A 21,029-nucleotide genomic window follows, 5' to 3' on the forward strand; every position below is an offset into this window, starting at 1 on the left:
CATGGAGAGCTGCGTGCCAGATTGTGTCTAGGTCTGTGAAGTAGGACTTTACTCATTATTGCCTTAGTCTCCTCATGTGCAAATCTAAGGGGCTGCACTAGATGCTCCCTAAAGCACCTTCAAGTTTTTGTTTTCGTTTTTCTTTACAGAAGGCGGAACTTTATTAGATGATGGGGGCTTCTTAAAATTTGGAATGTATAGCTTGTAATCAGCTTCATTGGGGAACCTTCCAGGGACAGAAACATGCTGAGGGTCAGGAGGCAGAGCTTACTGGGAGGGAGAGTAAATCTTATGTCCTTTCCTCCCCACAGCCCTTTAGTCAGCTCTGACCCAAATCAGCTCATATGATCTGATCAGCTCATAAGAATCCCTAGAGGTTACTAAGAACAGGCAAGGAATATAATTGCCCCCCCCCTTTTTTTCTTTCTTTTTTTTTTTTTTACAAAAGAAGAAACTGAAGCTAAGAAAACAAGTTATTCAAGACTTTACAGCAAGAAACTGGCTGAACAGGACTGAAGCTCAGGCTTCCAGATCTACCACCCAGTGGCCCTCTTTTGTTGCACTGACTACTACTCAGAGGAGCCCAGGCACTTGAGTGGCACCAAACAGAGGTGGAGAGGTTAGAAGGCCAGCACAAGGGATTACATGGCAGGGGTGGCTGACCATGTAGAATGTCATCTTGAGGGCTAACATAGTGATCTGGGGAGCCAGGGGAAGGAGAAAATGAAGAGACCAGTTGACCCCATCTGTAGGATTTTTGAACATATTATTTGAATGTCCTCTTCCTCTGTGGGGTCAGACTCAGACTTGATGAGCCTCACGATGTAGCTGATGATCAACTGGGGCAGGGAGAGGCAGTTATGGTGGCTCAGTAACTCGATGAATCCCAAGAGAACCTTTAGCACTTAGACCATGGGTTCAATCCCCAGTCTGGGCACATATGAGAGGCAACCAATCAATGCTTCTCTCTCTCTTCTTCTTTTCTCCCTCCCTCTCTCTGGTTGACATTTATAAATACATGCCTCTGAGGTCCAAGGGAAATCCACGCTCCCACAGACATCTGGCTACACAGCTCTGAGCAAACCATGTGGCAGGCTGCACTGTATGGGGCAGATCTGTGTTGGCCACCTAGGTTCTGGAGTGATGTACGGGCATCAAGAAGGATCTGGAAGAATCCTGTTAGACCAGGAAGCAGAAGAGGGAGGGCCTGGAAGAGTGTGGTGTGGAGGGTCTGGGGGAAGGGTGGTCCCCAGAGTCTGAGGATCCCAGGAGTGGGGGGAGGAGGGCCAGGCAGCCAGCAGGAGGAATGAACCAGAAATAGAAGATTTCACATTAGCGCTCATAGCATTACAGCCCCAACCGGCTTAGCCACTGCTGTCTGGAGCCACATTCAGGTTTTAAGACTTAATGTTTAAATGGTTCTATGATAGGGAGGGATCATAGAAAAGTAAGACACACAAAGTTTAACCTCCCAGAGAGATAATAAAAATGTTTTCATTTGAAGTTAACTGTAAAGCGGTGTAGTTTCACGTAGTAATGGCACGGGGAGGTCAGAGGGCTCGGCCCCCTCAAACTCTTCCTCAGCACCAGATGTGGCATCTGGACAGTCCAAGGGGAGGCCAATATGTGCTATCCCTATCCCAGCTCCCCAGTTGGAAGGCAGGGGAGAAGGGACATCCTGAGGTCTTCATCTGTGCTGCAGACACCAACTAAGTCCCTCCCTCCTCTCCTCAGCTTGGACTCTCATGGTGCAAACTTCTGTTAGGTACTAGATGTTGGCTGCACTTCACCTACCAAAGTTCCTAGACTAATTTTGGTCACAAACTTTTGGACATTGTTTGAATACATTTGCAGGTAGAGTTCAAGAGGCCTTGATTCCAATGATGTAAGAGAAAACACAATGACGGCATTTGCAGGCAAAGAAGGCTTTTGGGAGAGCATGCCTGATTGCTATGGAGTGCTGGGACAGGCACAGTGCCTATGTGAGGCTGGGTGCCCATGCAGTAGTCCCTGTGCCCCTGCCCTGCCCTGCAACCCCAGGTCCAGGAAGTCAGAGTTCTTTCAGTGTTGGCTTGAAGCCATGTCTAATGGGCAGATAAAAGATTTGCCCACCCAAGGCGAAAGAATTCAAGAGGTGGAATGATGTACCAGACTTCCTCTTTGATAGTCCATTGAAGAGGAAGCAATGAAGGAGGGCTGAGAGCCCAAGTCCAGACTGTTTACCAAATTATGAATGTTTGGTAACTCTACCCAGAAGTTCTTATATTTCTAGTCAAACCAGGCTCTGAGTTCCAAAATGGCTGTTTCCAGAACAGTTCAGAGAATGAAGGTATCTGACTGAAATGTGAAAGTTGGAACAGTACCCCTGCCATCAGCTCTCATGCCACCTTAACAAAAATAAATTACTAATGCCCATTCCTACTATGCACACACATTATGAGAAAAGAAAAATTCCCAACTAGAAAAGCAAGTGGCCAGACATGTTAGAGTAGAGACCTTCTGAGCAAGTTGGCAAATAAACCAGGCCTTGACCTTCTCCCAGGGGCTTAGGAAACACTCCTATGATGACCACACATAAAGAGTTCAGATTACAACCTGGAAAGGGAGTAATTATCCACTGACCACACGGATAAGTGGAGTGAGACCCACAATAAGGGAAAGGCCCACAAAGATGAGGAAATCAGTCTAAAACAGACATTGAGTTTATTATTTGCCAAACAAGGGGAGAGTCTCATGTAATTAAAAAGATCAGGAAGGTTGTCTGAACTGAAGGACAATGAGGCAGAGATGTTGTAGACAAACGCATGTTTTGTCCAAACCCCTGATTGGCTCAGAAAGAAAATTGTAAACCCTCTCTTGGGATTGGTTGTGGTTCCAATTTCGTGTCACAGAGGCACTGTCTGGACAGATCATGGATGGATCTGTCGTGTGCGGCTGGCATACGTGTCTGATCTCATCTCAGTGAAACTTTTCTTTGACACCTATTTTAGTGAAGAGGAGCCTTTGGGTTTCCACCAGTTGCTACGTGACTTTGTGCCCATTGCCCTAGCTCTCTTATCCTCCCTGTCTCTATTGGATGAACATACCTCTCTCCTGGCTAAATAGATGAGAAAACCACATGAAAGAAGTTGGATCATTCTGTTAGCAGGTAGCTATGTTTTCTAAAGAGGAAAAATGAGGCACAGAACCCTAAGCCCCAATAAGTTGGGGAATATATGATTGAAATGTTGCAGAACTGTGGAGAGAGGGTTAATTGGAATGATATAATCAAAGGGTAAGAGTGCTCAAATCTAGGTGGTGGGATTGCAGATGATTTCTATTTTCTTCTTTTCTGTATTGGTTTTCCATGCTTTTCTTCCCTGTAACAGTATTCTATACACATGAGGTCTGTCCACAAGGTATCCAGCCATACAAAATGAAAAATAAAACCATTTATTGAAGAAGATACAAGACACAAGAAACATTATATGTAGGACAATGATGCATCAGTCCTCTTCAAAGTAGGCCACTTGGGACCTCACACAGTTCTCCCAGTGTCTCTCCCACTGTTCAAAAGCCACTCTGCAAAATCCTTTGTTGGAATCTCCATCAGCTGCTCTCTCCTATTTCCCTGAATCTCATTGATGGTCTGAAATCTCTCTCCTTTCAAAAGTGTTTTTAGTTTTGGGAAAAACCGGAAGTCACAGGGCGCTAAATCTGGGCAGTAGGGAGGATGAGTCACCTGGGTGATTGATGTTTTACCAAAATACTTTGCACCACACATGATGCACGAGCTGGTGTGTTTACATGACACAATCACCAGTTATCCACAATTACCAGCTGCAGCCATTTTTGTTGTATTGCATCACTCAGCCAATGAGGAACATTGAGGTAGTACTCCTTACTAATTGTTTGGCCTGGGGAGTGTACTCATGATGGACAACAGCTTCCCAACCAAAAAGCACAGTTAACGTCTTTGTCTTGCCCTGCCAGTCACCGATCCTCGTTGATTGCAGCCCCACATTCAACATTCTCAGGTGTTCTGCTTCTTGCAGGCCTTCCAGAATGTGGATCACTTTCAATAGATTCTTGGCCATCTTTGAAGCATTTGTGGCACACTTTTATTGGTGCTGCACTCATGGCATCGTCCCCAAAAGTCTTCTGAATCATCCATAGTTTCTGAGGAAAAATGTTTAAGCTTAATGTAAAAATTGGATGTAGATTCATTGCCCTACTCAGTCATTTTGAATGCAACGGCCACACAGTACACATGCTCACTCAGTGGTGTCTACCATCCCCATTTACTCTACAGTGCATTTATCGCTGTTCATCCCTGCACATTCCAGTCATTGGCTGCCAGGTTACATGGATGTCATGTGAAGTGTTGGTATATTAACAATGGCTGGAATTTTTCTGGACAGACCTCATATTCTGCAATTCTATGTGTGGTTTTGAAATATTTTTGAAAATAAAATTTTGATGCAGCAATTTTAGACTGTACCTCTATGTCCTCATTTGGAAAATGGAGGTAACATTAATACCCACCTTGAGGCATTTTCAGTGAGAATTAAATGAGAAAGCATATGTGAGGTGCTTTCAGTCCAGTGCCCACTGTGCAGTCCATTTTACAGTGGTTCGGTGTGATTTTCTTGGACTGCAGGATTCCACTGCAACCAAGTGTTCACACCTCCGCTGTGTGCCCAGCACAGTGGAGGGACAGAAAATGTACACAAGTGTCAGGCTCCCAAGTGTCCCTGCTCTCAAGGAGCTCACTCTCAAGTGGGGGAGATGAGGCTGTTCACACAGCAAAATAATGCAAGATTTGTGTGATAAGTTACTTAAATGTGAGTGTGGCAATGGCAGAGGCAAGCAGAGAAGATGTCAGTCAGGGGAGACGGGGTAGACTCTGCAGGAGCTGCACGGAGGCAGGAAGGAGACTGTGAGTTAGAGGGATCTCACACAGGAGAGCAGTGTTTGCAGTTCTAAAGGTTGAGACGTGCAGAGATTTGTGAGGGCAGTAGTGGGACACTGGCAAGGGCTGAGGCTCCAGTGCCACCTTGATGAACATACTGTTTTAGTTCACTCTTACCCTGGTTTGAGGCAGATGGGTGGGGGTTTACATCTGGGGCTCAACCCAGCCTTTGAAGATCAGGACTGTTCCTAAAAGTCCTCCTACATGTCTGTCTTGTCCTGCCCCCCAAAGCAACAAAGAAGTGGGAGGAAACTGACCCCCCTCTTCATGTCTACCTTTTCTCTAGTGCCCCAGACAGCAAAGCTGCAGCGTGAGGTGATGAACTCCACCATTTTGGTAATTCAGGAGGACCTCAAACCAGTGAGTAAAAGTGCAGAATATTTGGGCTGGGAGGGTAATTGCTGTTTTGGACCTTGAGGTCTGGTAAAATGGAGAAGGGAAGGTTTGGGGGGGATGAGGAGAGTGGTAAGGCACACTTGCCAGGCCACTTCTGGCCTCAGATTGCTGCCCATGGGTTACATTTGAGCCTCTTCTGTGGGCAACACTGTTGTGAGCCCAGTGGGGACATGGAGCTCTAAAAGATATTATTTCTGCCCCCTGAGAATTTACAGTTTTCTTGGGGAGAGAAGCATCCTCAGACTGCTGTGGGGCCTAAGAGAGAGCTGTGAATCGCTGCTACATCTTGCTTTATGGATTCCTAAGCTGGTGGCAAAGGGAGTCACTAGCCAGCATAGTTCCAACCTTTGGCAAAGCCTTGTGGCTCTCCCTACACACCTGCCATGACTGTGTTTTAATGCCAGAGCCAATCTTCCTTTGCTTCCCCATTTCTGACTTTTCCCACAATGAGCTACACCTGCCAGCATTCCTGTATTTCTGCAGCTTTTCTGGGCTGCCATAGTAAGTCTCGTAGGCATGGCCCTGTGGTGTGAAGGGAGTCATCTGCCAGCTCTGTGTGCCATCTTGTGCAAGTCACTACTGCAGTTTTCTGTAGTAAAGTGGGAGTTGGCCTCCTAAATAAGTGGTTGTCATACCTCTTCCTGAAACCTCAGGTATTCAAGTGGAACCTTACATAACAGATAAATACAGATAAAACAAGTAAGCTGATTGGGTGGCTGTGGTGGTAAAGACATATCCTAACCTTTCTTTGCCGTGGAGAGCAGATGTGAATGCCATGGCTCTAGAACATCTCTGTCCCTCTTCTGTAAGACTTTGGTTGTATGAGCACCGAGGTTGAAGGGCTGAGTAGGCCAGTTATTGGACATGGGTTCACAGAGCTGTGGATTTTTGGAGCTGGGAAGCAGAACCCACCTAGCTACCAGATTAGGGAACTGTCTCCTGGCCTGCCAGCAGAAGATGCAAAGTAGGGCGTAACACCTTATCCATCCGTCAGTCCCTTTCTTTACACAAACCCCGTGATGAGTGGCCTTCAGTTGTGCCTTGGAGGTGCTGAAGTTGCTGCTGACAGCTGCATGTGATAGTGTTGGCCTATGCAGATCAGCATAAGTGTGGGAAGCTTCTATCCTGCCCCGAATTTTATTTACTACTTAGGGTCATGGAACTGACAAGGTGGGGACCATTTCACCAGCAAGCCTCATACCACTCTCACCCCCCACCCCCAATTTTCTAGGGCCCAGCACTCAAACACAGCAGCCTTTAACCTTCCCTTCCTCATCCCCAGACCTCAGCACTCACGTTTCCCCTGTTCTCTGCACACTGTACCTTTGCCCTACCCCGACCCCCCCACCCAATCCCCATCCAGCAGCTCTTCAGTTCCCCTCTCCATCCCAGTGGCATTGTGAACAACTGTGAGCCAGCCATTCTGCAGCAGATTTAGAACCACGCAAAGAACCTCCTCTGCAGCCTGGATAATAATCAGAGGATCCTGGCCAGGAGCATCTATGCAGAGGTGAAAGCCTGGGGTGAGGACACCAGCCCTTGATTTTCATTTCCTGCAGCTGAGGAACACTTAACAGAAAGTTTGAATACCGTGCCACAGAAAGCAGAAAGAATAGAATTGAAACATGTAAAGTGGGGTTTCCTTGCCTGCCACTCCAGGAGCCTGGTTGAAATGGGCAGGGAAAGCCTGGTGAGGGGATCAGCAGCTCTAGTTCCCCAGAGTGGACCTTGAATCCCAGCATCTGGCCTGAAATTCAGACTTTATGAGCATCATCTTCCATGGCCTTAGTCTCTACTCCATGTGTACAGATCTGCCACTGCCCTCAACTGGTCACTGCCTTACCTGCGTTGGGGGCCTGGGAAAGGACTGAGGGGGATTGGGATACACATGACTTTGTCTCTCCTTGCTCCCACAGCTCCTGTGGCACCAATCAGTGACTGAGACTCTGGGGAAAGACCTTCTGGGTGATCTAACCAGCTGGATCAAGGAGCCTGACCTCATCATCAAGGAAATCAGGCTCTGTGGGATCAGTAACCTGGCCTGCACCCAGGAAAAGTAAGAATGGGGTGACCAAATGGGAATCAAGGGTCCATCTCCAAGCCATTTAACGTACTGTCCTTGGGTGTCTTAGTTACCTCGGGCTTAGTTTATTCCCCACCCCTCATTCTAGGGCATACAACACCCAGTCTGTAGACTTACACAGCCTGGCCTTCAGGACTCCAATCACCCTGAGCCCCAGCCTTGCACATCCTTGGCACATCCAGTCGCTCGATCCCCTGTGTCTGTTTCTCTTAGGCACCATCTCTTTAAAAAAAAAAAAAAATCCCTGTCCCTAAAGTGTTGCATGATCCCCAGGTGGGAAGTGATCTGTGCCTTCTTGCACATAGTCTAGTTGAGCCTGGTTTCTTCTTGAAGGACCTCCTGAAGGACAATTGGTGAGTGAGGTTACGGGGGTAAATGCCCTACAGAACATCATCTACCATAGGAAGACAGAGGACAACAAGGTGGTCTTTGGTAGCATCGCCAAGCAACTGCGTCCACTCATCAATGATGTTATCGACCTGAGTCCCTGGGATTAGTTGGGAACAGTATGCGCTGGGACTGCAGAGGAACTGTTGACCATGAATTAAGGATTCTGGGGCAGGGCTACGGGCCTGTAGTGACATAGGAAAGAAGACATGGCTACCTGAAGCAGTGCATTGCGCAGGCCCCAAATACATCCCCTATTTCATACAGATGTCCCTGTCACACACTCTTGCTTCTCTCTTACCACACTTGCCTGAGGGAGCCATTGAAGGGAAAAAAGTGATGCTGATATGAAATTGGTTCTCACTCCCAGGATCTACTCCTGCAGACTTGAGTAGTGTGGAGAGAGGTCATGGCATGTGGCTTCTTTCCTTACAACACAGGGACCCTGGAATGCCAGGAGCCTGGTCACAAGAACCCAAAGGCTCAGAAACCTGAACTTCCCAGAACAGTACCTATTCTCTCCACATGTTATCCTCCTTACAGAACATGGAATTTTTGAGCTGAAGGGACTTGACATCAGAAATGCTTGCTTACAGTGCTCCTGCTGGTATCTGTAACTTTTCAGTTTTTGAACCTTGGATTTGAATTATTTCTGTGTCACTCTCCTCATCTCTAAGAACCTGGACATTCATCCTATGATGGCAGGGTCAACATCTGACCCATATGCCTCTCAGTCACAAGGACATAAATACTGGGGCACCTCACATCCTAGGACTAGAACTCATGTTAATGGTAGGCACCTGGCTAGCTGAGTTGTTAGAGCACGAGACTCTAAAACACTTGTTAAGAGTAAATATATCTCAACAGAAACCCAGCCCTTCCTGCTTATAGACTACAAACTTTCTGCAGAAATCCACCACTCTACAGGGGTATATTGGAATGTGGATCATGGGCCTATTAGACCCTACTCAAAATTGGACAGGGATCTGCTCCCTTGTATGGAGTCTTCCTGACATATCAGTCACATAGGAAAACTCCTTACGCCCCTTTCCCCTTAGGGGACAGTGACACTTAATTCAAAAGGGGCAGCCCATTGACCCCCACAATAGCACTGTTAGGAGTTCTCTCTGTGGCTAGGGCTGTGGCAGGTGGCACCTCCCTAGGTATTCATCACCAATTATCTCTAGAAACATCGGAGGTACTGACCAAGATGGGGGAAACCCTAGCTGCACTCCAGGAACAGTTTGACACCCTAGTAGGGGTAGCCCTTCAAAACCAAAGAGCCCTACACCTACGCACAGCATCAGGAGTCGGGACACATCTGTATCTCAAAGGAGAGCACTGTTTCTCAATGTTAACAAATCGGGCCAGGTCCAGCAAAACATTCAGGGTACCTGGAGTCTGCATCTAAAGTAAAAAATCTGAGCCCCTCAATAAATCCTAGCTCCTGGCTCTCAGGCATAACCCGACTACAGCCTTTCCTGGGACCCCTCCTCTTAATACTCCTGCTCCTTATGCTCGGACCAGGTACCTTTTAGCCAGGTATCTGCTTGTAAAGTTTATACCTTCCAGGCTGGAGCAGTTCAAAAAACAAATTGGGGCACTACGTGTCCTTGCAACATCATCAACCAGAGCAAGCACAAGCACAGCTCATAGATATGGCTTAGGGACAGCTCTAGGACCCTTCCCAGCTGGAAGCAGTTCCAGAAGACAGACCTTCACCCATTTACCCCCAGCCTCACAAAAATAATAAAAAGCAGCCTGGGATGAAAGTGTCAGGCCAGTTTCCCAACCCACCAGCATCTGAAAGTAGTCCTGGGACAACTGAAACTATATAGTGCTGTTGTCACTGACAAAGACTTATCGCCCATCCTGAAACTGATGAAGGTGATACCGTTCCCAGAGGGCTCTGCCCACCTCCCACACAGAGCCCTCCAAGGCATCCTCATCATCCCAGCCTCTCACTTCTCTGAGGCTTTGTGACGCACCTATAAGGGCTTCTCTTTCCCTCTCACCAAATGTGGGAAAACTTTCCCCTGCCCCTCCCTTTCTCTTGTTCCCTTCTGTAGACACTTTAGGCCCTGGTATATCACCAGCTGCATGCCCTCTTCCCCCAACTTCTCACCACTCTGCTGCCCCATCTTCCCTTCCATACCCTCTGGGCCACCTTTTCCTGGCTCAACTTCTGTTTCCCCATCAGACAAGGAGGGTAAGGTGGAGGAGCCAAGTTTTCCCCTTCCCCCTACAGGAACATCAGCAAAGGGAATGGGCAATGATGTCTAATACTATCTGTTTAAGCTACAGCAAAATAATTGTAGAGAACAAAGGAGCCATCTTCATGTACTTAGATGGCATCCTGGCCTTGGTCCTGCAGCACTACCACAACTGCATTGTGGAGAAGATACTTCCTGCTTACTCTGCTTCTCAAGCATCCCTTCTCTGCCATCTCTCCTTCTCCCCTCCCACAAAAAAATGCCTGGCCTTGAATGGGAGTCAGGGGGTGGGCCTAGTACAGTTATTTCTCCTGCATTTCAATCCTTTTCATTTAATCCCACTTGAGACTCTGGCCAAGCAGGGACCACAGGAATTCTGAGTCTGTTAAAAAGCGTCTGCTTTCCTGCTGGCATGCTACATAACATGTCTTTTGTCTCCTCACTGCCTACTCCAATGAAGGGATGAGAGCGTCAGTGCTCTCAGCCCCCTACAGATTGGAACCCTGTTAATAAAAACCTGTTTCCTTCAACACTAACTGTTGACTCATGTAGATCCAAGGTGCCAAGTGTCTGCGCCCAAGTTTGCACAGTTACATGAACTGTAATTAAGAAATAAAACACTATTGTAAAAAAAATGGATAAATAAGTTTGACTTCATTAAAGTGAATATTTTCCTTTTTAATATTTAAGTTTAGTTTTAATTTAATTTTTTCCTTTTTATTTTCCTTTTTATTGAATTTATTGAGATGACACTGGGTAACAAAATAAACAGGTTGTGGGCACACAGCTCTACAACACATCATCTGTACCCTGTAATCCAAGTTCATCCCAAGTCAAGTCTCCATCCATCACCATTTATCTCCCCTATCCCTTTCTTTACCTCTGCCCCCTCCCCCTGGCAATCACAAAGCAAAAAATCACTATAGCAAAATGTGTTAGAAATGTATGCAAAATGAAGTGGATCAATATTGTGTAAAACTGAGTTCTTATAAATGTGGTGCATTTGGAGACTTTCATTTCAGGGGCTCAGAAGTGTTGCCCACTTGCTGCCAATTCCCTGACTGTTTTCTAATGGTCAAGCCTTCTGGATATAAGTGTGTCCCAGATAAGGAGAGTAGAATATATAGGATTGTTCACTTGCATTTTGCAGTGTATTTTTACAAATCCTTTCATAGCTATTCTCTGTTTTGAGCCCTGTGACTGTACCAAAGAATTAGTACAGAAAGAGAAGAACAGCCCCTGACCTTCAGAAACTGGCCTAATTCTCACAACCAGGCCTCAGCTGTCAGGACCTGGCTTGGGTACTGGGTCATGGTGTTCTGTTGCACATAATGTCATAGAACAGCAACATCAGCAACATCGGACAGTCTCTCTGTGACCACAAGGGAGACAAACTACTTCATAATCAGACAAAAATAAGATCACTGTGAAAATCACAAACACATCTGGTCCCTCCACATCCTAGCTAATACAAGTGACTGCTGCTTCATTACCCATCACAGCTTGAGCCCTACTCCATTCTCCCCCCTTCTAAGTAATAACTGTTAAGATGCACAGTCATAGACTATAGACTATTAGACTATAGACTATTACACCTGCTCACTGATAATCCAATGCATAGAAAGTCCTTGCCTTCCCAAGCCCTCCCCCAAATCCCTTAACTTCTTTCTAACACCCTCTTTAGTGGTGAGTGTATTGTTCCTTCTTGCAAGAAATTCATAAGCCCAACATTGTTCAACCACAGGTGTGTGTTCTTATTGGTTTTTAACCTGGGGGTATTTGCAGCTATGATGGTTCCACCAAGAGTGAGCAGAAAACCTCTCATCCTTGAGCCAAGAGACCCTCACCTCCATTATGGTTTACACATCTGAAACTTTGAAAAAAGATTTTATTATTATTATTTTTTTTAGAGAGAGGAGAAGGCAGGGAGAGAGGGAAAGAAACATCAATGTGGGGTTGCCTCTTGCACGCCCCTACTGGGGACCCAGACCACAACCCAGGCATGTACCCTAACTGAGAGTCGAACTGGCCACTACTTTAGTTCACTGCTCAGCACTCAGCCCACTGAGCCACACCAGCCGGGGCACATCTGAAGCCTTTTGAATCACTACTCTGTGGCCCATGGCTAGGAGGTAAAGTCAGGATGACTTATTGCCTCGAGGTCCTTTGGCTTTGAGCTGATTTTCTTTTCCTAGGAGTGATGTGCTATGGGACACTTCATGGTTATCTGCTCAGATTTGGATTGCTCCCTAATAAACTTGGCTAGCCTTCTGATAACTGCTCTTATGTCTGTCTGTCTGTCTGTCTGTGGAATGTCTTAAGTGTTGTACTTAGGTGGAGAAGTTGACAGGAACAGCACAGACACAGGCCCAAGAAGTCCATCTGAGAGCTGGTCTCTGGGGTGGAGGAGTTCAGGGGATCTCCTCAGGTCAATGTCCTTTGGGACCATTTCCCCCAGGTCACCATTTCGAACCTCTTTAAGCCTCCTTCCCCAATCCTTACTTGTGTTGTTCCAGGGAACTGCTTTCTCTGAAGTTCTAGCTGCCTGGAATCCTGAGGATTTTAAGCAGCCCAGTTGGTGACAATTGGCCTTTGACCGTATATACCCCAGGGACACAAAGTCTCCTTGTTGATTGTTCTTAATCTAAAACACAGGTAGCAAACACAAGGCCCGCGGGCCAAATATAGCCCTCCACCGTGTCTTATTCTGCCTGGCACCTTGTTTCCACACTGTGGCAGCCCTGAGCTCCTTGCCCCTAGTTACAGAAGAAGTTACATTTATACAGTCCTAAAATTACATTTGGCCCTCTGAAGGCAACCACGAGGTTGATGGGACCCCCAGTGAAAATGAGTTTGACACCCCTGACCTAAAATGACACTCCTCTGGGCCAAACATGTGCTGCTATCGTGTTAAGTCATCTCCTTGTTTCTTGAACAGAATTTAAGAGACAGTTTGAAATTGCAACAGCCACTTGGGGGAATTTTGACATGGACAAGATTGTTCATTTCAGAGGTGCAGTGAAGAAAACAAAGAAATCCTCATGAAGAGCTTGTCTTGCCGAAAAGAGAGATTCTTTCACTTAATGTAAGAGACACAAGCCCCTTCTCCTTTGTGTCCACACTCCGGGGATTAGTGAGGTTGGCTTTTTATTGTGAAGCTTGATAAAAGTGTAAAGGCCCAAGCTGTTGTCTAAAACGGTATAATGTCACTCTCTTCCAAGTGTATATGTCAAAATCTGCTTTTTTATATCTAACCGTTTTTTATCCTTGCCTTGCAGAAGGAACCTCATTAAGCTTACAGAGGTAATTTCATATTTATTGGAAGCCGGCACGCTCTCACTTTTTTGTTTCTATCCCTCCTCTTTTTCCATCTCTTAGAAAACTGTAAAGGTAACTAATCGAAAACATCATCAGTTGTTTGAGTGTGCATTCTAGGGGTGTCTAGAGTCCTGATAAACTGTCCAAAATGTCTGAAAAGTTACTCAATTGTGTTTCTTTTTGTGAACACAAAATGATTTTTCACTCTATTTCTGAGGTTATAAGAAAAGTTTTTAGCTCTGAGATTAGAATCTTGGGCTTGACTCCGTCTTTAAAATTTGCCATATACAGACAATGTCAGTACAATATTTTGCTTTGAACAAGGCCATGGTTAAAGTTCTCATGATTCAGACTTTCTAAGTTTTCTATTATTGGTTTTATGATATAGGTTATGCTGTTCCCATACCATGTTTACATATAAAAATTACCTATGAAATTGTATTCAACTAAATACAATCATGAGAATGGCTCATTTGGGGGTGAGCACAGGGCCTTGAGATTTTGCTTTATGGGCATGTCATCTGCTTATTTTTTCCCTTTTCTTCTTTTTTGTTGTTGTTCAAGTACAGTTGTCTCCATTTTCCCCGCACCACTCCTCCCTCCCCAGTCATCTCCACCTCCCACCCCTGATCCCACCCCTCCTTGGTTTTGTCCATGTGTCCTTTATACATGTTCTTGAAAACCCTTCCCCCTTCCCCCCCCCCATTATCCGCTGCCATCTCCCCTCTGGTTCCTGTCAGTTTGTTCTTAATTTCAATGTTTCTGGTTATATGTTGCTTGCTCGTTTGCTTTGTTGATTAGATTCCAGTTATAGCTGGAATTGACAAATCACTTTCAACACAAATACAGATACTGGGTCTTCTCTTCCCTCTGGGGCAAGTTGTTTTTGTTATCCTCACCTAGCAGAGAGCCCAGCATACAATAGGTCTTAATACATATTGAATAAATGAATTAGTGTTTGCTTGGAAAGATTACCTGTATCCCTTCCCCCACCCTCTGTGTCTGGGTAGAATGGACTATCACTGGAGAGAAAAGAGAGAATGTCTTGAGATTTTCTCAACAGAATGTCAGCATAAAGCGCAAACGAATGGCAAGTTGGAGAAGGTGTGACATGGCTTTGTTTGTAGAATTTTTCTCTGAAAGAAGTACACTAAAGAATATAAACACGTTGCATTAGGAGTAGAGGAGATGCTGTCGACTATCTTTGTGGTTAACCCAAATCAATGGTGTGGACCAGAAGGAAGAAAGAAACATCCAACCAGAAAAGAATGAAGAAATAAGAATTCGGAAAAATGAGGAGAGGCTTTGGAACCTCCAGGACATCTTGAAACGTTCCAACATCTGAATTATAGGGGTGCCAGAAGGAGAAGAGGAAGAGGTAATTTGAACAAATAATGAAGGAGAACTTTCCCAGTGTGGCAAAGGAAATACACTTCCAGGAAGTCCAGGAACCTCAGAGAGTCCCAAAGAAGCTGGACCCAAGAAGGAACAAACCAAGGCACATCATAATTACATTACCCAAGATGAAACAGAAGGAGAGAATCTTAGAAGCAGCAAAGAAAAGGACACAGTTACCTACAAAGGGGTTCCCATAAGACTGTCAGCTGATTTCTCCAAAGAGACCTTACAGGCAAGAAGGGACTGGCAAGAAGTATTCCAAGTCATGAAAGGCAAGGGTCTACATCCAAGATTACTGTGTCCAGCAAAGCTATCACTTAGAATGGAAGGGAAGATAAAGTGCTTCTCAGATAAGGTCAAGTTAAAGGAGTTCATCATCACCAAGCCCTTATTATATGAAATGTTAAAGGGACTTATCTAAGAAAAAGAAGATAGAAAATATGAACAGTAAAAATGACAGCAAACTCACAGTTATTAACAACCATACCTAAAACCAAAACCAAACAAAACTAAGCAAACAACTAGAACAGAAACAGAACCACAGAAATGGAGATCACATGGAGGGTTATCAATAGGAGAGTGGGATGGGGAGAGAGGGGGGAAAGGTACGAGAATAAATAGCATAAATGATAGGCGGAAAATAGACAGGGCGAGGGTAAGAATAGTGGAGGAAATGTAGAAGCCAAAGAACTTATAAGTATGACCCATGGACATGAACGATAGGGGGGGAATGTGGGAGGGAGGGGGTGGGCAGGATGGAGTGGAGTGAGGGGGCGGAAATGAGACAACTGTAATAGCATAATCAATAAATATATCAAAAAAAAAAGAATTACTTAGAAGGGTGTAATGTCAGGCTTTTCCACTGTTCGATGCTAAATTTGATCACTTGGTTGATCTCTCCAATGTAAAGGTACATTTTTACCCCTTTGCACTTAGCAAATTCTCAGCAGGATGATATTTTGGCATCAGAATGAATACCGCACTCCCTAACTACCCATCCACTGATGATACTTACCTGAATCAGTTGTTTCACTGGGTGTTCCAAAGTGGTGATTTCTCTGCTTTTGTCCTCCCTTTTACATTTATTTGCTTGCATTCTTTTTTTTTTTTTTTTTTTTTTTGCCTCTTTTTTTTTTTTTTTTTATTGTTATGCAATTACAGTTGTATGCCTTTTCTCCCCATCCCTCTACCCCACCCCAGGTGAACCCACCTCCCTCCCCCCTCTCCACCCTCCCCCTTGCTTTTGTCCATGTGTCCTTTATAGTAGTTCCTGTAATACCCTCTTCCCACTATCCCCGCCCCCACCCCCCACCCCCGCCCTGGCTATTGTTAGATTGTTTTTAACTTCAATGTCTCTGGTTATATTTTGTTTGCTTTTTTCTTCTATTGCTTATGTTCCAGTTAAAGGTGAGATCATATGGTACTTGTCCCTCACTTCCTGGCTTATTTCACTTAGCATAATGCTCTCCAGTTTCATCCATGCTGTTGCAAAGGGTATAAGCTCCTTCTTTCTCTCTGCTGCGTAGAATTCCATTGTGTAAATATACCATAGTTTTTGGATCCACTCGTTTGCTGATGGGCACTTCGGTTGCTTCCAGTACTTGGCTATTGTAAATTGTGCTGCTATGAACATTGGGGTGCACAGATTCTTTTGGATTGGTGTTTCAGTGTTCTTAGGGTATAATCCCAGCAGCGGAATTACTGGGTCAAAGGGCAGTTCCATTTTTAGTTTTCTGAGGAAATTCCATATTGTTTTCCACAGTGGCCTCACCAGTCTGCATTCCCACCAACAGTGCACAAGGGTTCCCTTTTCTCCGCATCCTCTCCAACATTTGTTTGTGGATTTGTTTATGTTGGCCATTCTGACTGGTGTGAGATGATACCTCATTGTGGTTTTAATTTGCATCTCTCTGATGGCTAGTGATGCTGAGCATCTTTTCATATGTCTCTGGGCCCTCTGTATGTCTTCCTTGGAGAAGTGTCTGTTCAAGTCCTTTGCCCATTTTTTAATTGGGTTGTTTGTCTTCCTGGAGTGGAGTCGAGTGAGTTCTTTATATATTTTGGAGATCAGGCCCTTGTCTGAGGTATCGTTGGCAAATATGTTTTCCCATACTGTTGGTACTCTTTGTAATTTGATGCTGTTTTCTTTAGCCATGCAGAAGCTTTTTATTCTGATGAGGTCCCATTTGTTTATTCTTTCCTTTATGTCCCTTGCTTTAGGGGATGTGTCTGTGAGGATGTTGCTGCGTGGAATGTCTGAGATTTTCCTGCCAATGTTTTCCTCAAGGACTTTTATGGTGTTACGGCTTATATTTAAGTCTTTTATCCATCTTGAGTTTATTTTCGTGTATGGCGTAAGTTGGTGATCGAGTTTCATTTTTTTGCACGTAGCTGTCCAGATCTCCCAACACCATCTGTTGAAGAGGCTGTTTTTGCTCCATTTTATGCTCCTGCCTCCTTTGTCAAATATTAATTGATCGTATAGACTTGAGTTTATTTCTGGGCTCTCTATTCTGTTCCATTGGTCTATGTGCCTGTTTTTATGCCAGTACCAGGCTGTTTTGATTACAGTGGCCTTGTAATACAGTTTGATATCAGGTATTGTGATCCCTCCTGCTTTGTTTTTCTTTCTCAAAATTGCTGCAGCTATTCGAGGTCGTTTATGGTTCCATATGAATTTCTGCAATGTTTGTTCTATATCTGTGAAATATGTCATGGGTACTCTAATAGGGATTGCATTGAATCTATAAATTGCTTTGGGTAGTATGGCCATTTTGATAATGTTCATTCTTCCAATCCATGAACATGGTACATGCTTCCATTTGTTTGTATCTTCCTTAATTTCTTTCTTCAGTGTTGTGTAGTTTTCTGAGTACAGGTCTTTTACCTCCTTGGTTAGGTTTATTCCTAGGTACTTTATTTTTCTTGTTGCTATATCGAATGGGATTTTTTTCCTGATTTCTGTTTCTGCAGTTTCGTTGCTGGTGTACAGGAATGCCTTTGATTTCTGGGTATTGACTCTGTATCCAGCTGTTTTGCCAAATTCATTTATTAGGTCGAGTAGTTTTTGAGTGGAGTCTATAGGGTTTTCCATGTACACTATCATGTCGTCTGCAAACAGTGACAGTTTCATTTCCTCCTTTCCAATTTGGATGCCTTTTATTGCTTTTTCTTGTCTGATTGCTGTGGCTAGGACTTCCAATACTATGTTGAATAGGAGTGGTGAGAGAGGGCATCCTTGTCTAGTTCCTGATCTTAGTGGGAAAGCTCTAAGTTTTTGTCCATTGAGTGTGATGTTGGCTGTAGGTCTCTCATATATGGCCTTAATTATGTTGAGGACTGCTCCCTTTATTCCCACTTTGCTGAGTGTTTTTATCAGAAATGGGTGCTGTATCTTATCAAATGCTTTTTCCGCATCTATTGATATGATCATGTGATTTTTGTCTTTGCTGTTGTTGATGTGATGTATTATGTTTATTGATTTGCGAATATTGTACCATCCTTGCATCCCTGGGATGAATCCCACTTGGTCATGGTGGATGATCTTTTTAATATATTGCTGGATGCGGTTTGCTAATATTTTGTTGAGAATTTTAGCGTCTATGTTCATCAGCGATATTGGCCTGAAGTTTTCTTTCTTCGTTGTGTCTTTATCTGGTTTTGGGATTAGGATGATGTTGGCTTCATAAAAAGAGTTTGGGAGTCTTCCATCAGTTTGGATTTTTTCGAATAGTCTGTGAAGGATAGGGGTTAGTTCTTCCTTAAATGCTTTGTAGAAATCTCCTGTGAAACCATCTGGTCCAGGGCTTTTGTGTGATGGGAGTTTCTTGATGACTTCTTCAATTTCCTTTGCTGATATTGGTCTGTTCAGGTTTTCTGCTTCTTCTTCATTCAGTTTTGGAAGATTATATTTTTCTAGAAATGTGTCCATTTCATCTAGGTTTTCAAATTTCTTAGCATACAGGTCTTCATAGTAATTTCTTACGATCCTTTGTATTTCTGTGGTATCAGTTGTAATCTCTCCACTTTCATTTCTAATTCTGTTTATTTGGATCCTCTCTCTTTTTTTCTTGATGAGCCTACTTAAAGGCTTGTCGATTTTGTTTATCTTTTCAAAGAACCAGCTCCTGGATTCATTGATCCTTACAATTGTGCTTTTAGTCTCTATGTCATTTAGTTCTGCTCTGATCTTGGTTATTTCCTTCCTTCTGCTTGCTCTGGGCTGTCTTTGTTGTTGTTCCTCCAGTTCTTGTAGGCGTAGGGTTAGGTTGTTTGTTTGAACTGTTTCTAACTTCTTAAGGTAGGCCTGTATTGCTATGAACTTCCCTCTCAGGACTGCCTTTGCTGTGTCCCATAGGTTTTGGGTTGTTGTGAGTTCGTTTTCATTTGTTTCCAGGAAGTTTTTGATTTCTTCCCTAATCTCATTCTTGACCCATTCATTGTTTAATAGCATGCTATTCAGTCTCCATGCTTTTGAGTGTTTTGGGTTTTTACCCTTGGGGTTGGTTTCTAGTTTCAGACCCTTGTGGTCAGAGAAGATGCTTGATATGATTTCAATTTTCTTGAATTTGTTGAGGCTTGCTTTGTGTCCTATCATGTGGTCTATCTTTGAAAAAGTTCCATGGACACTTGAAAAGAACGTGTATTTTGCTTCTTTGGGATGAAAAGCTCTGTATATATCAGTTAAGTCCATTTCCTCTAAGGTATTGTTAAGTGACACAATATCTTTGTTGATCTTTTGTTTGGAAGACCTGTCCATTTTTGATAGTGGGGTGTTAAAATCCCCTACTATAATTGTGTTGCTGTCAATATCTTTCTTGAAATCCTCCAAGATTTTCTTTATGTATTTGGGTGCTCCTATGTTGGGTGCATATATATTTACAATGTTTATGTCTTCTTGGTGGATTCTTCCTTTGAGTATTATGAAGTGACCTTCTGGGTCTCTCTTTATGGCCCTTCTTTGGAAGTCTATTTTGTCAGATATGAGTATTGCTACCCCTGCTTTTTTTTCCTGTCCGTTTGCTTGGAAGATTTGTTTCCAGCCCTTCACTTTCAGTCTGTGTAAGTCTTTTGTCCTGAGATGGGTTTCTTGTAGGCAGCATATGTGTGGGTCATGTTTTCTTATCCATTCAGCTGTTCTATGTCTTTTGATTGGAGCATTTAATCCATTTACGTTTAAGGTTATTATCGATAGGTAGTTATTCATTGCCATTATTTCCTACCTGTGTTCCTCTGTCTTTCTCTTTTCCTTCCTTTCCTTAAAGCAGTCCCTTTAGCATCTCTTGCAGAGCTGGTTTGGTGGAGCTGTATTCTTTTAGACTTCTTTTGTCTGGGAAACTCTTTATTTGGTCTTCTATCTTGATTGAGAGCCTTGCTGGGTAAAGTAGTCTTGGTTGCAGGCCTCTGGTTCTCAGTACTTGGAATATTTTTTGCCATTCTCTTCTGGCTTGGAGCGTTTCCATTGAGAAGTCAGTTGCTAACATTATTGGGGCTCCCTTGTATGTTACTTCCTTTTTCTCCCTTGCTGCCTTTAAGATCCTCTCTTTGTCTTGGAAATTTGCCATTTTAATTATGATGTGTCTTGCAGTGGGTCTCTTTGTGTTCCTCTTGTTTGGGACTCTCTGTGATTCCTGGATTTGGGTGACTTTTTCTCTTCTCAGATTAGGGAAATTTTCCATCATTACTTTTTCAAACAGGTTTTCTATCCCTTGCTCTTCTTCTTCTCCTTCTGGTATTCCTATTATACGGATATTGTTACGTTTCATGTTGTCCTGCATTTCCCTTATTGCCTCTTCATTCTTTCTGAGCCTCTTTTCCTTTTCTTGCTCCTTCTGGGTGTTTTTTTCTACTTTGTCCTCCAGCTCGCTGATCCGATCCTCTGCTTCATCAAGTCTGCTTTTAATTCCTTCTACTGTGTTCTTCAATTCAGAAATTGTATTCTTCATTTCCTCTTGGCTCTTGTTGATATTTTCTATTTCCTTTTTCATGTTGATATAGTTTGCAGTGAGTTCATTGTAGTTTCCTTGTAGTTTCTGGTAGTTCTCTTTGAGCTCAGAGAGCTCAGTGAGTTTCCTGATGACCATTGCTTTGAACTCAGTATCTGATAGTTGACTTGCCTCTTTTTCGGTTAGTATTCTTTCTGAGGCTTCCTCCTTTCCTTTCATTTGGGAATTGTTTCTTTGTCTTCCCATTGTTTGTGAGGCTCTTCTTGTTGGCCTCTGCGTCTTAAATTGCTTTGTTTTGACTCCCTGGATTTATGATATGAACTTCTATGGTAGAATGC

General features: G+C 43.9%; 1 pseudogene; it reads left to right on the forward strand.

Moving 5' to 3' along the window:
* The window catches only part of LOC128780384 (ATP-dependent DNA helicase DDX11-like), a 129,727-nt pseudogene that overhangs the window by 11,964 nt on the left and 96,734 nt on the right, over positions 1 to 21,029 (forward strand).

This window comes from Desmodus rotundus, chromosome 3, assembly GCF_022682495.2.
Source record: "Desmodus rotundus isolate HL8 chromosome 3, HLdesRot8A.1, whole genome shotgun sequence".
Lineage (NCBI taxonomy): Eukaryota > Metazoa > Chordata > Mammalia > Chiroptera > Phyllostomidae > Desmodus > Desmodus rotundus.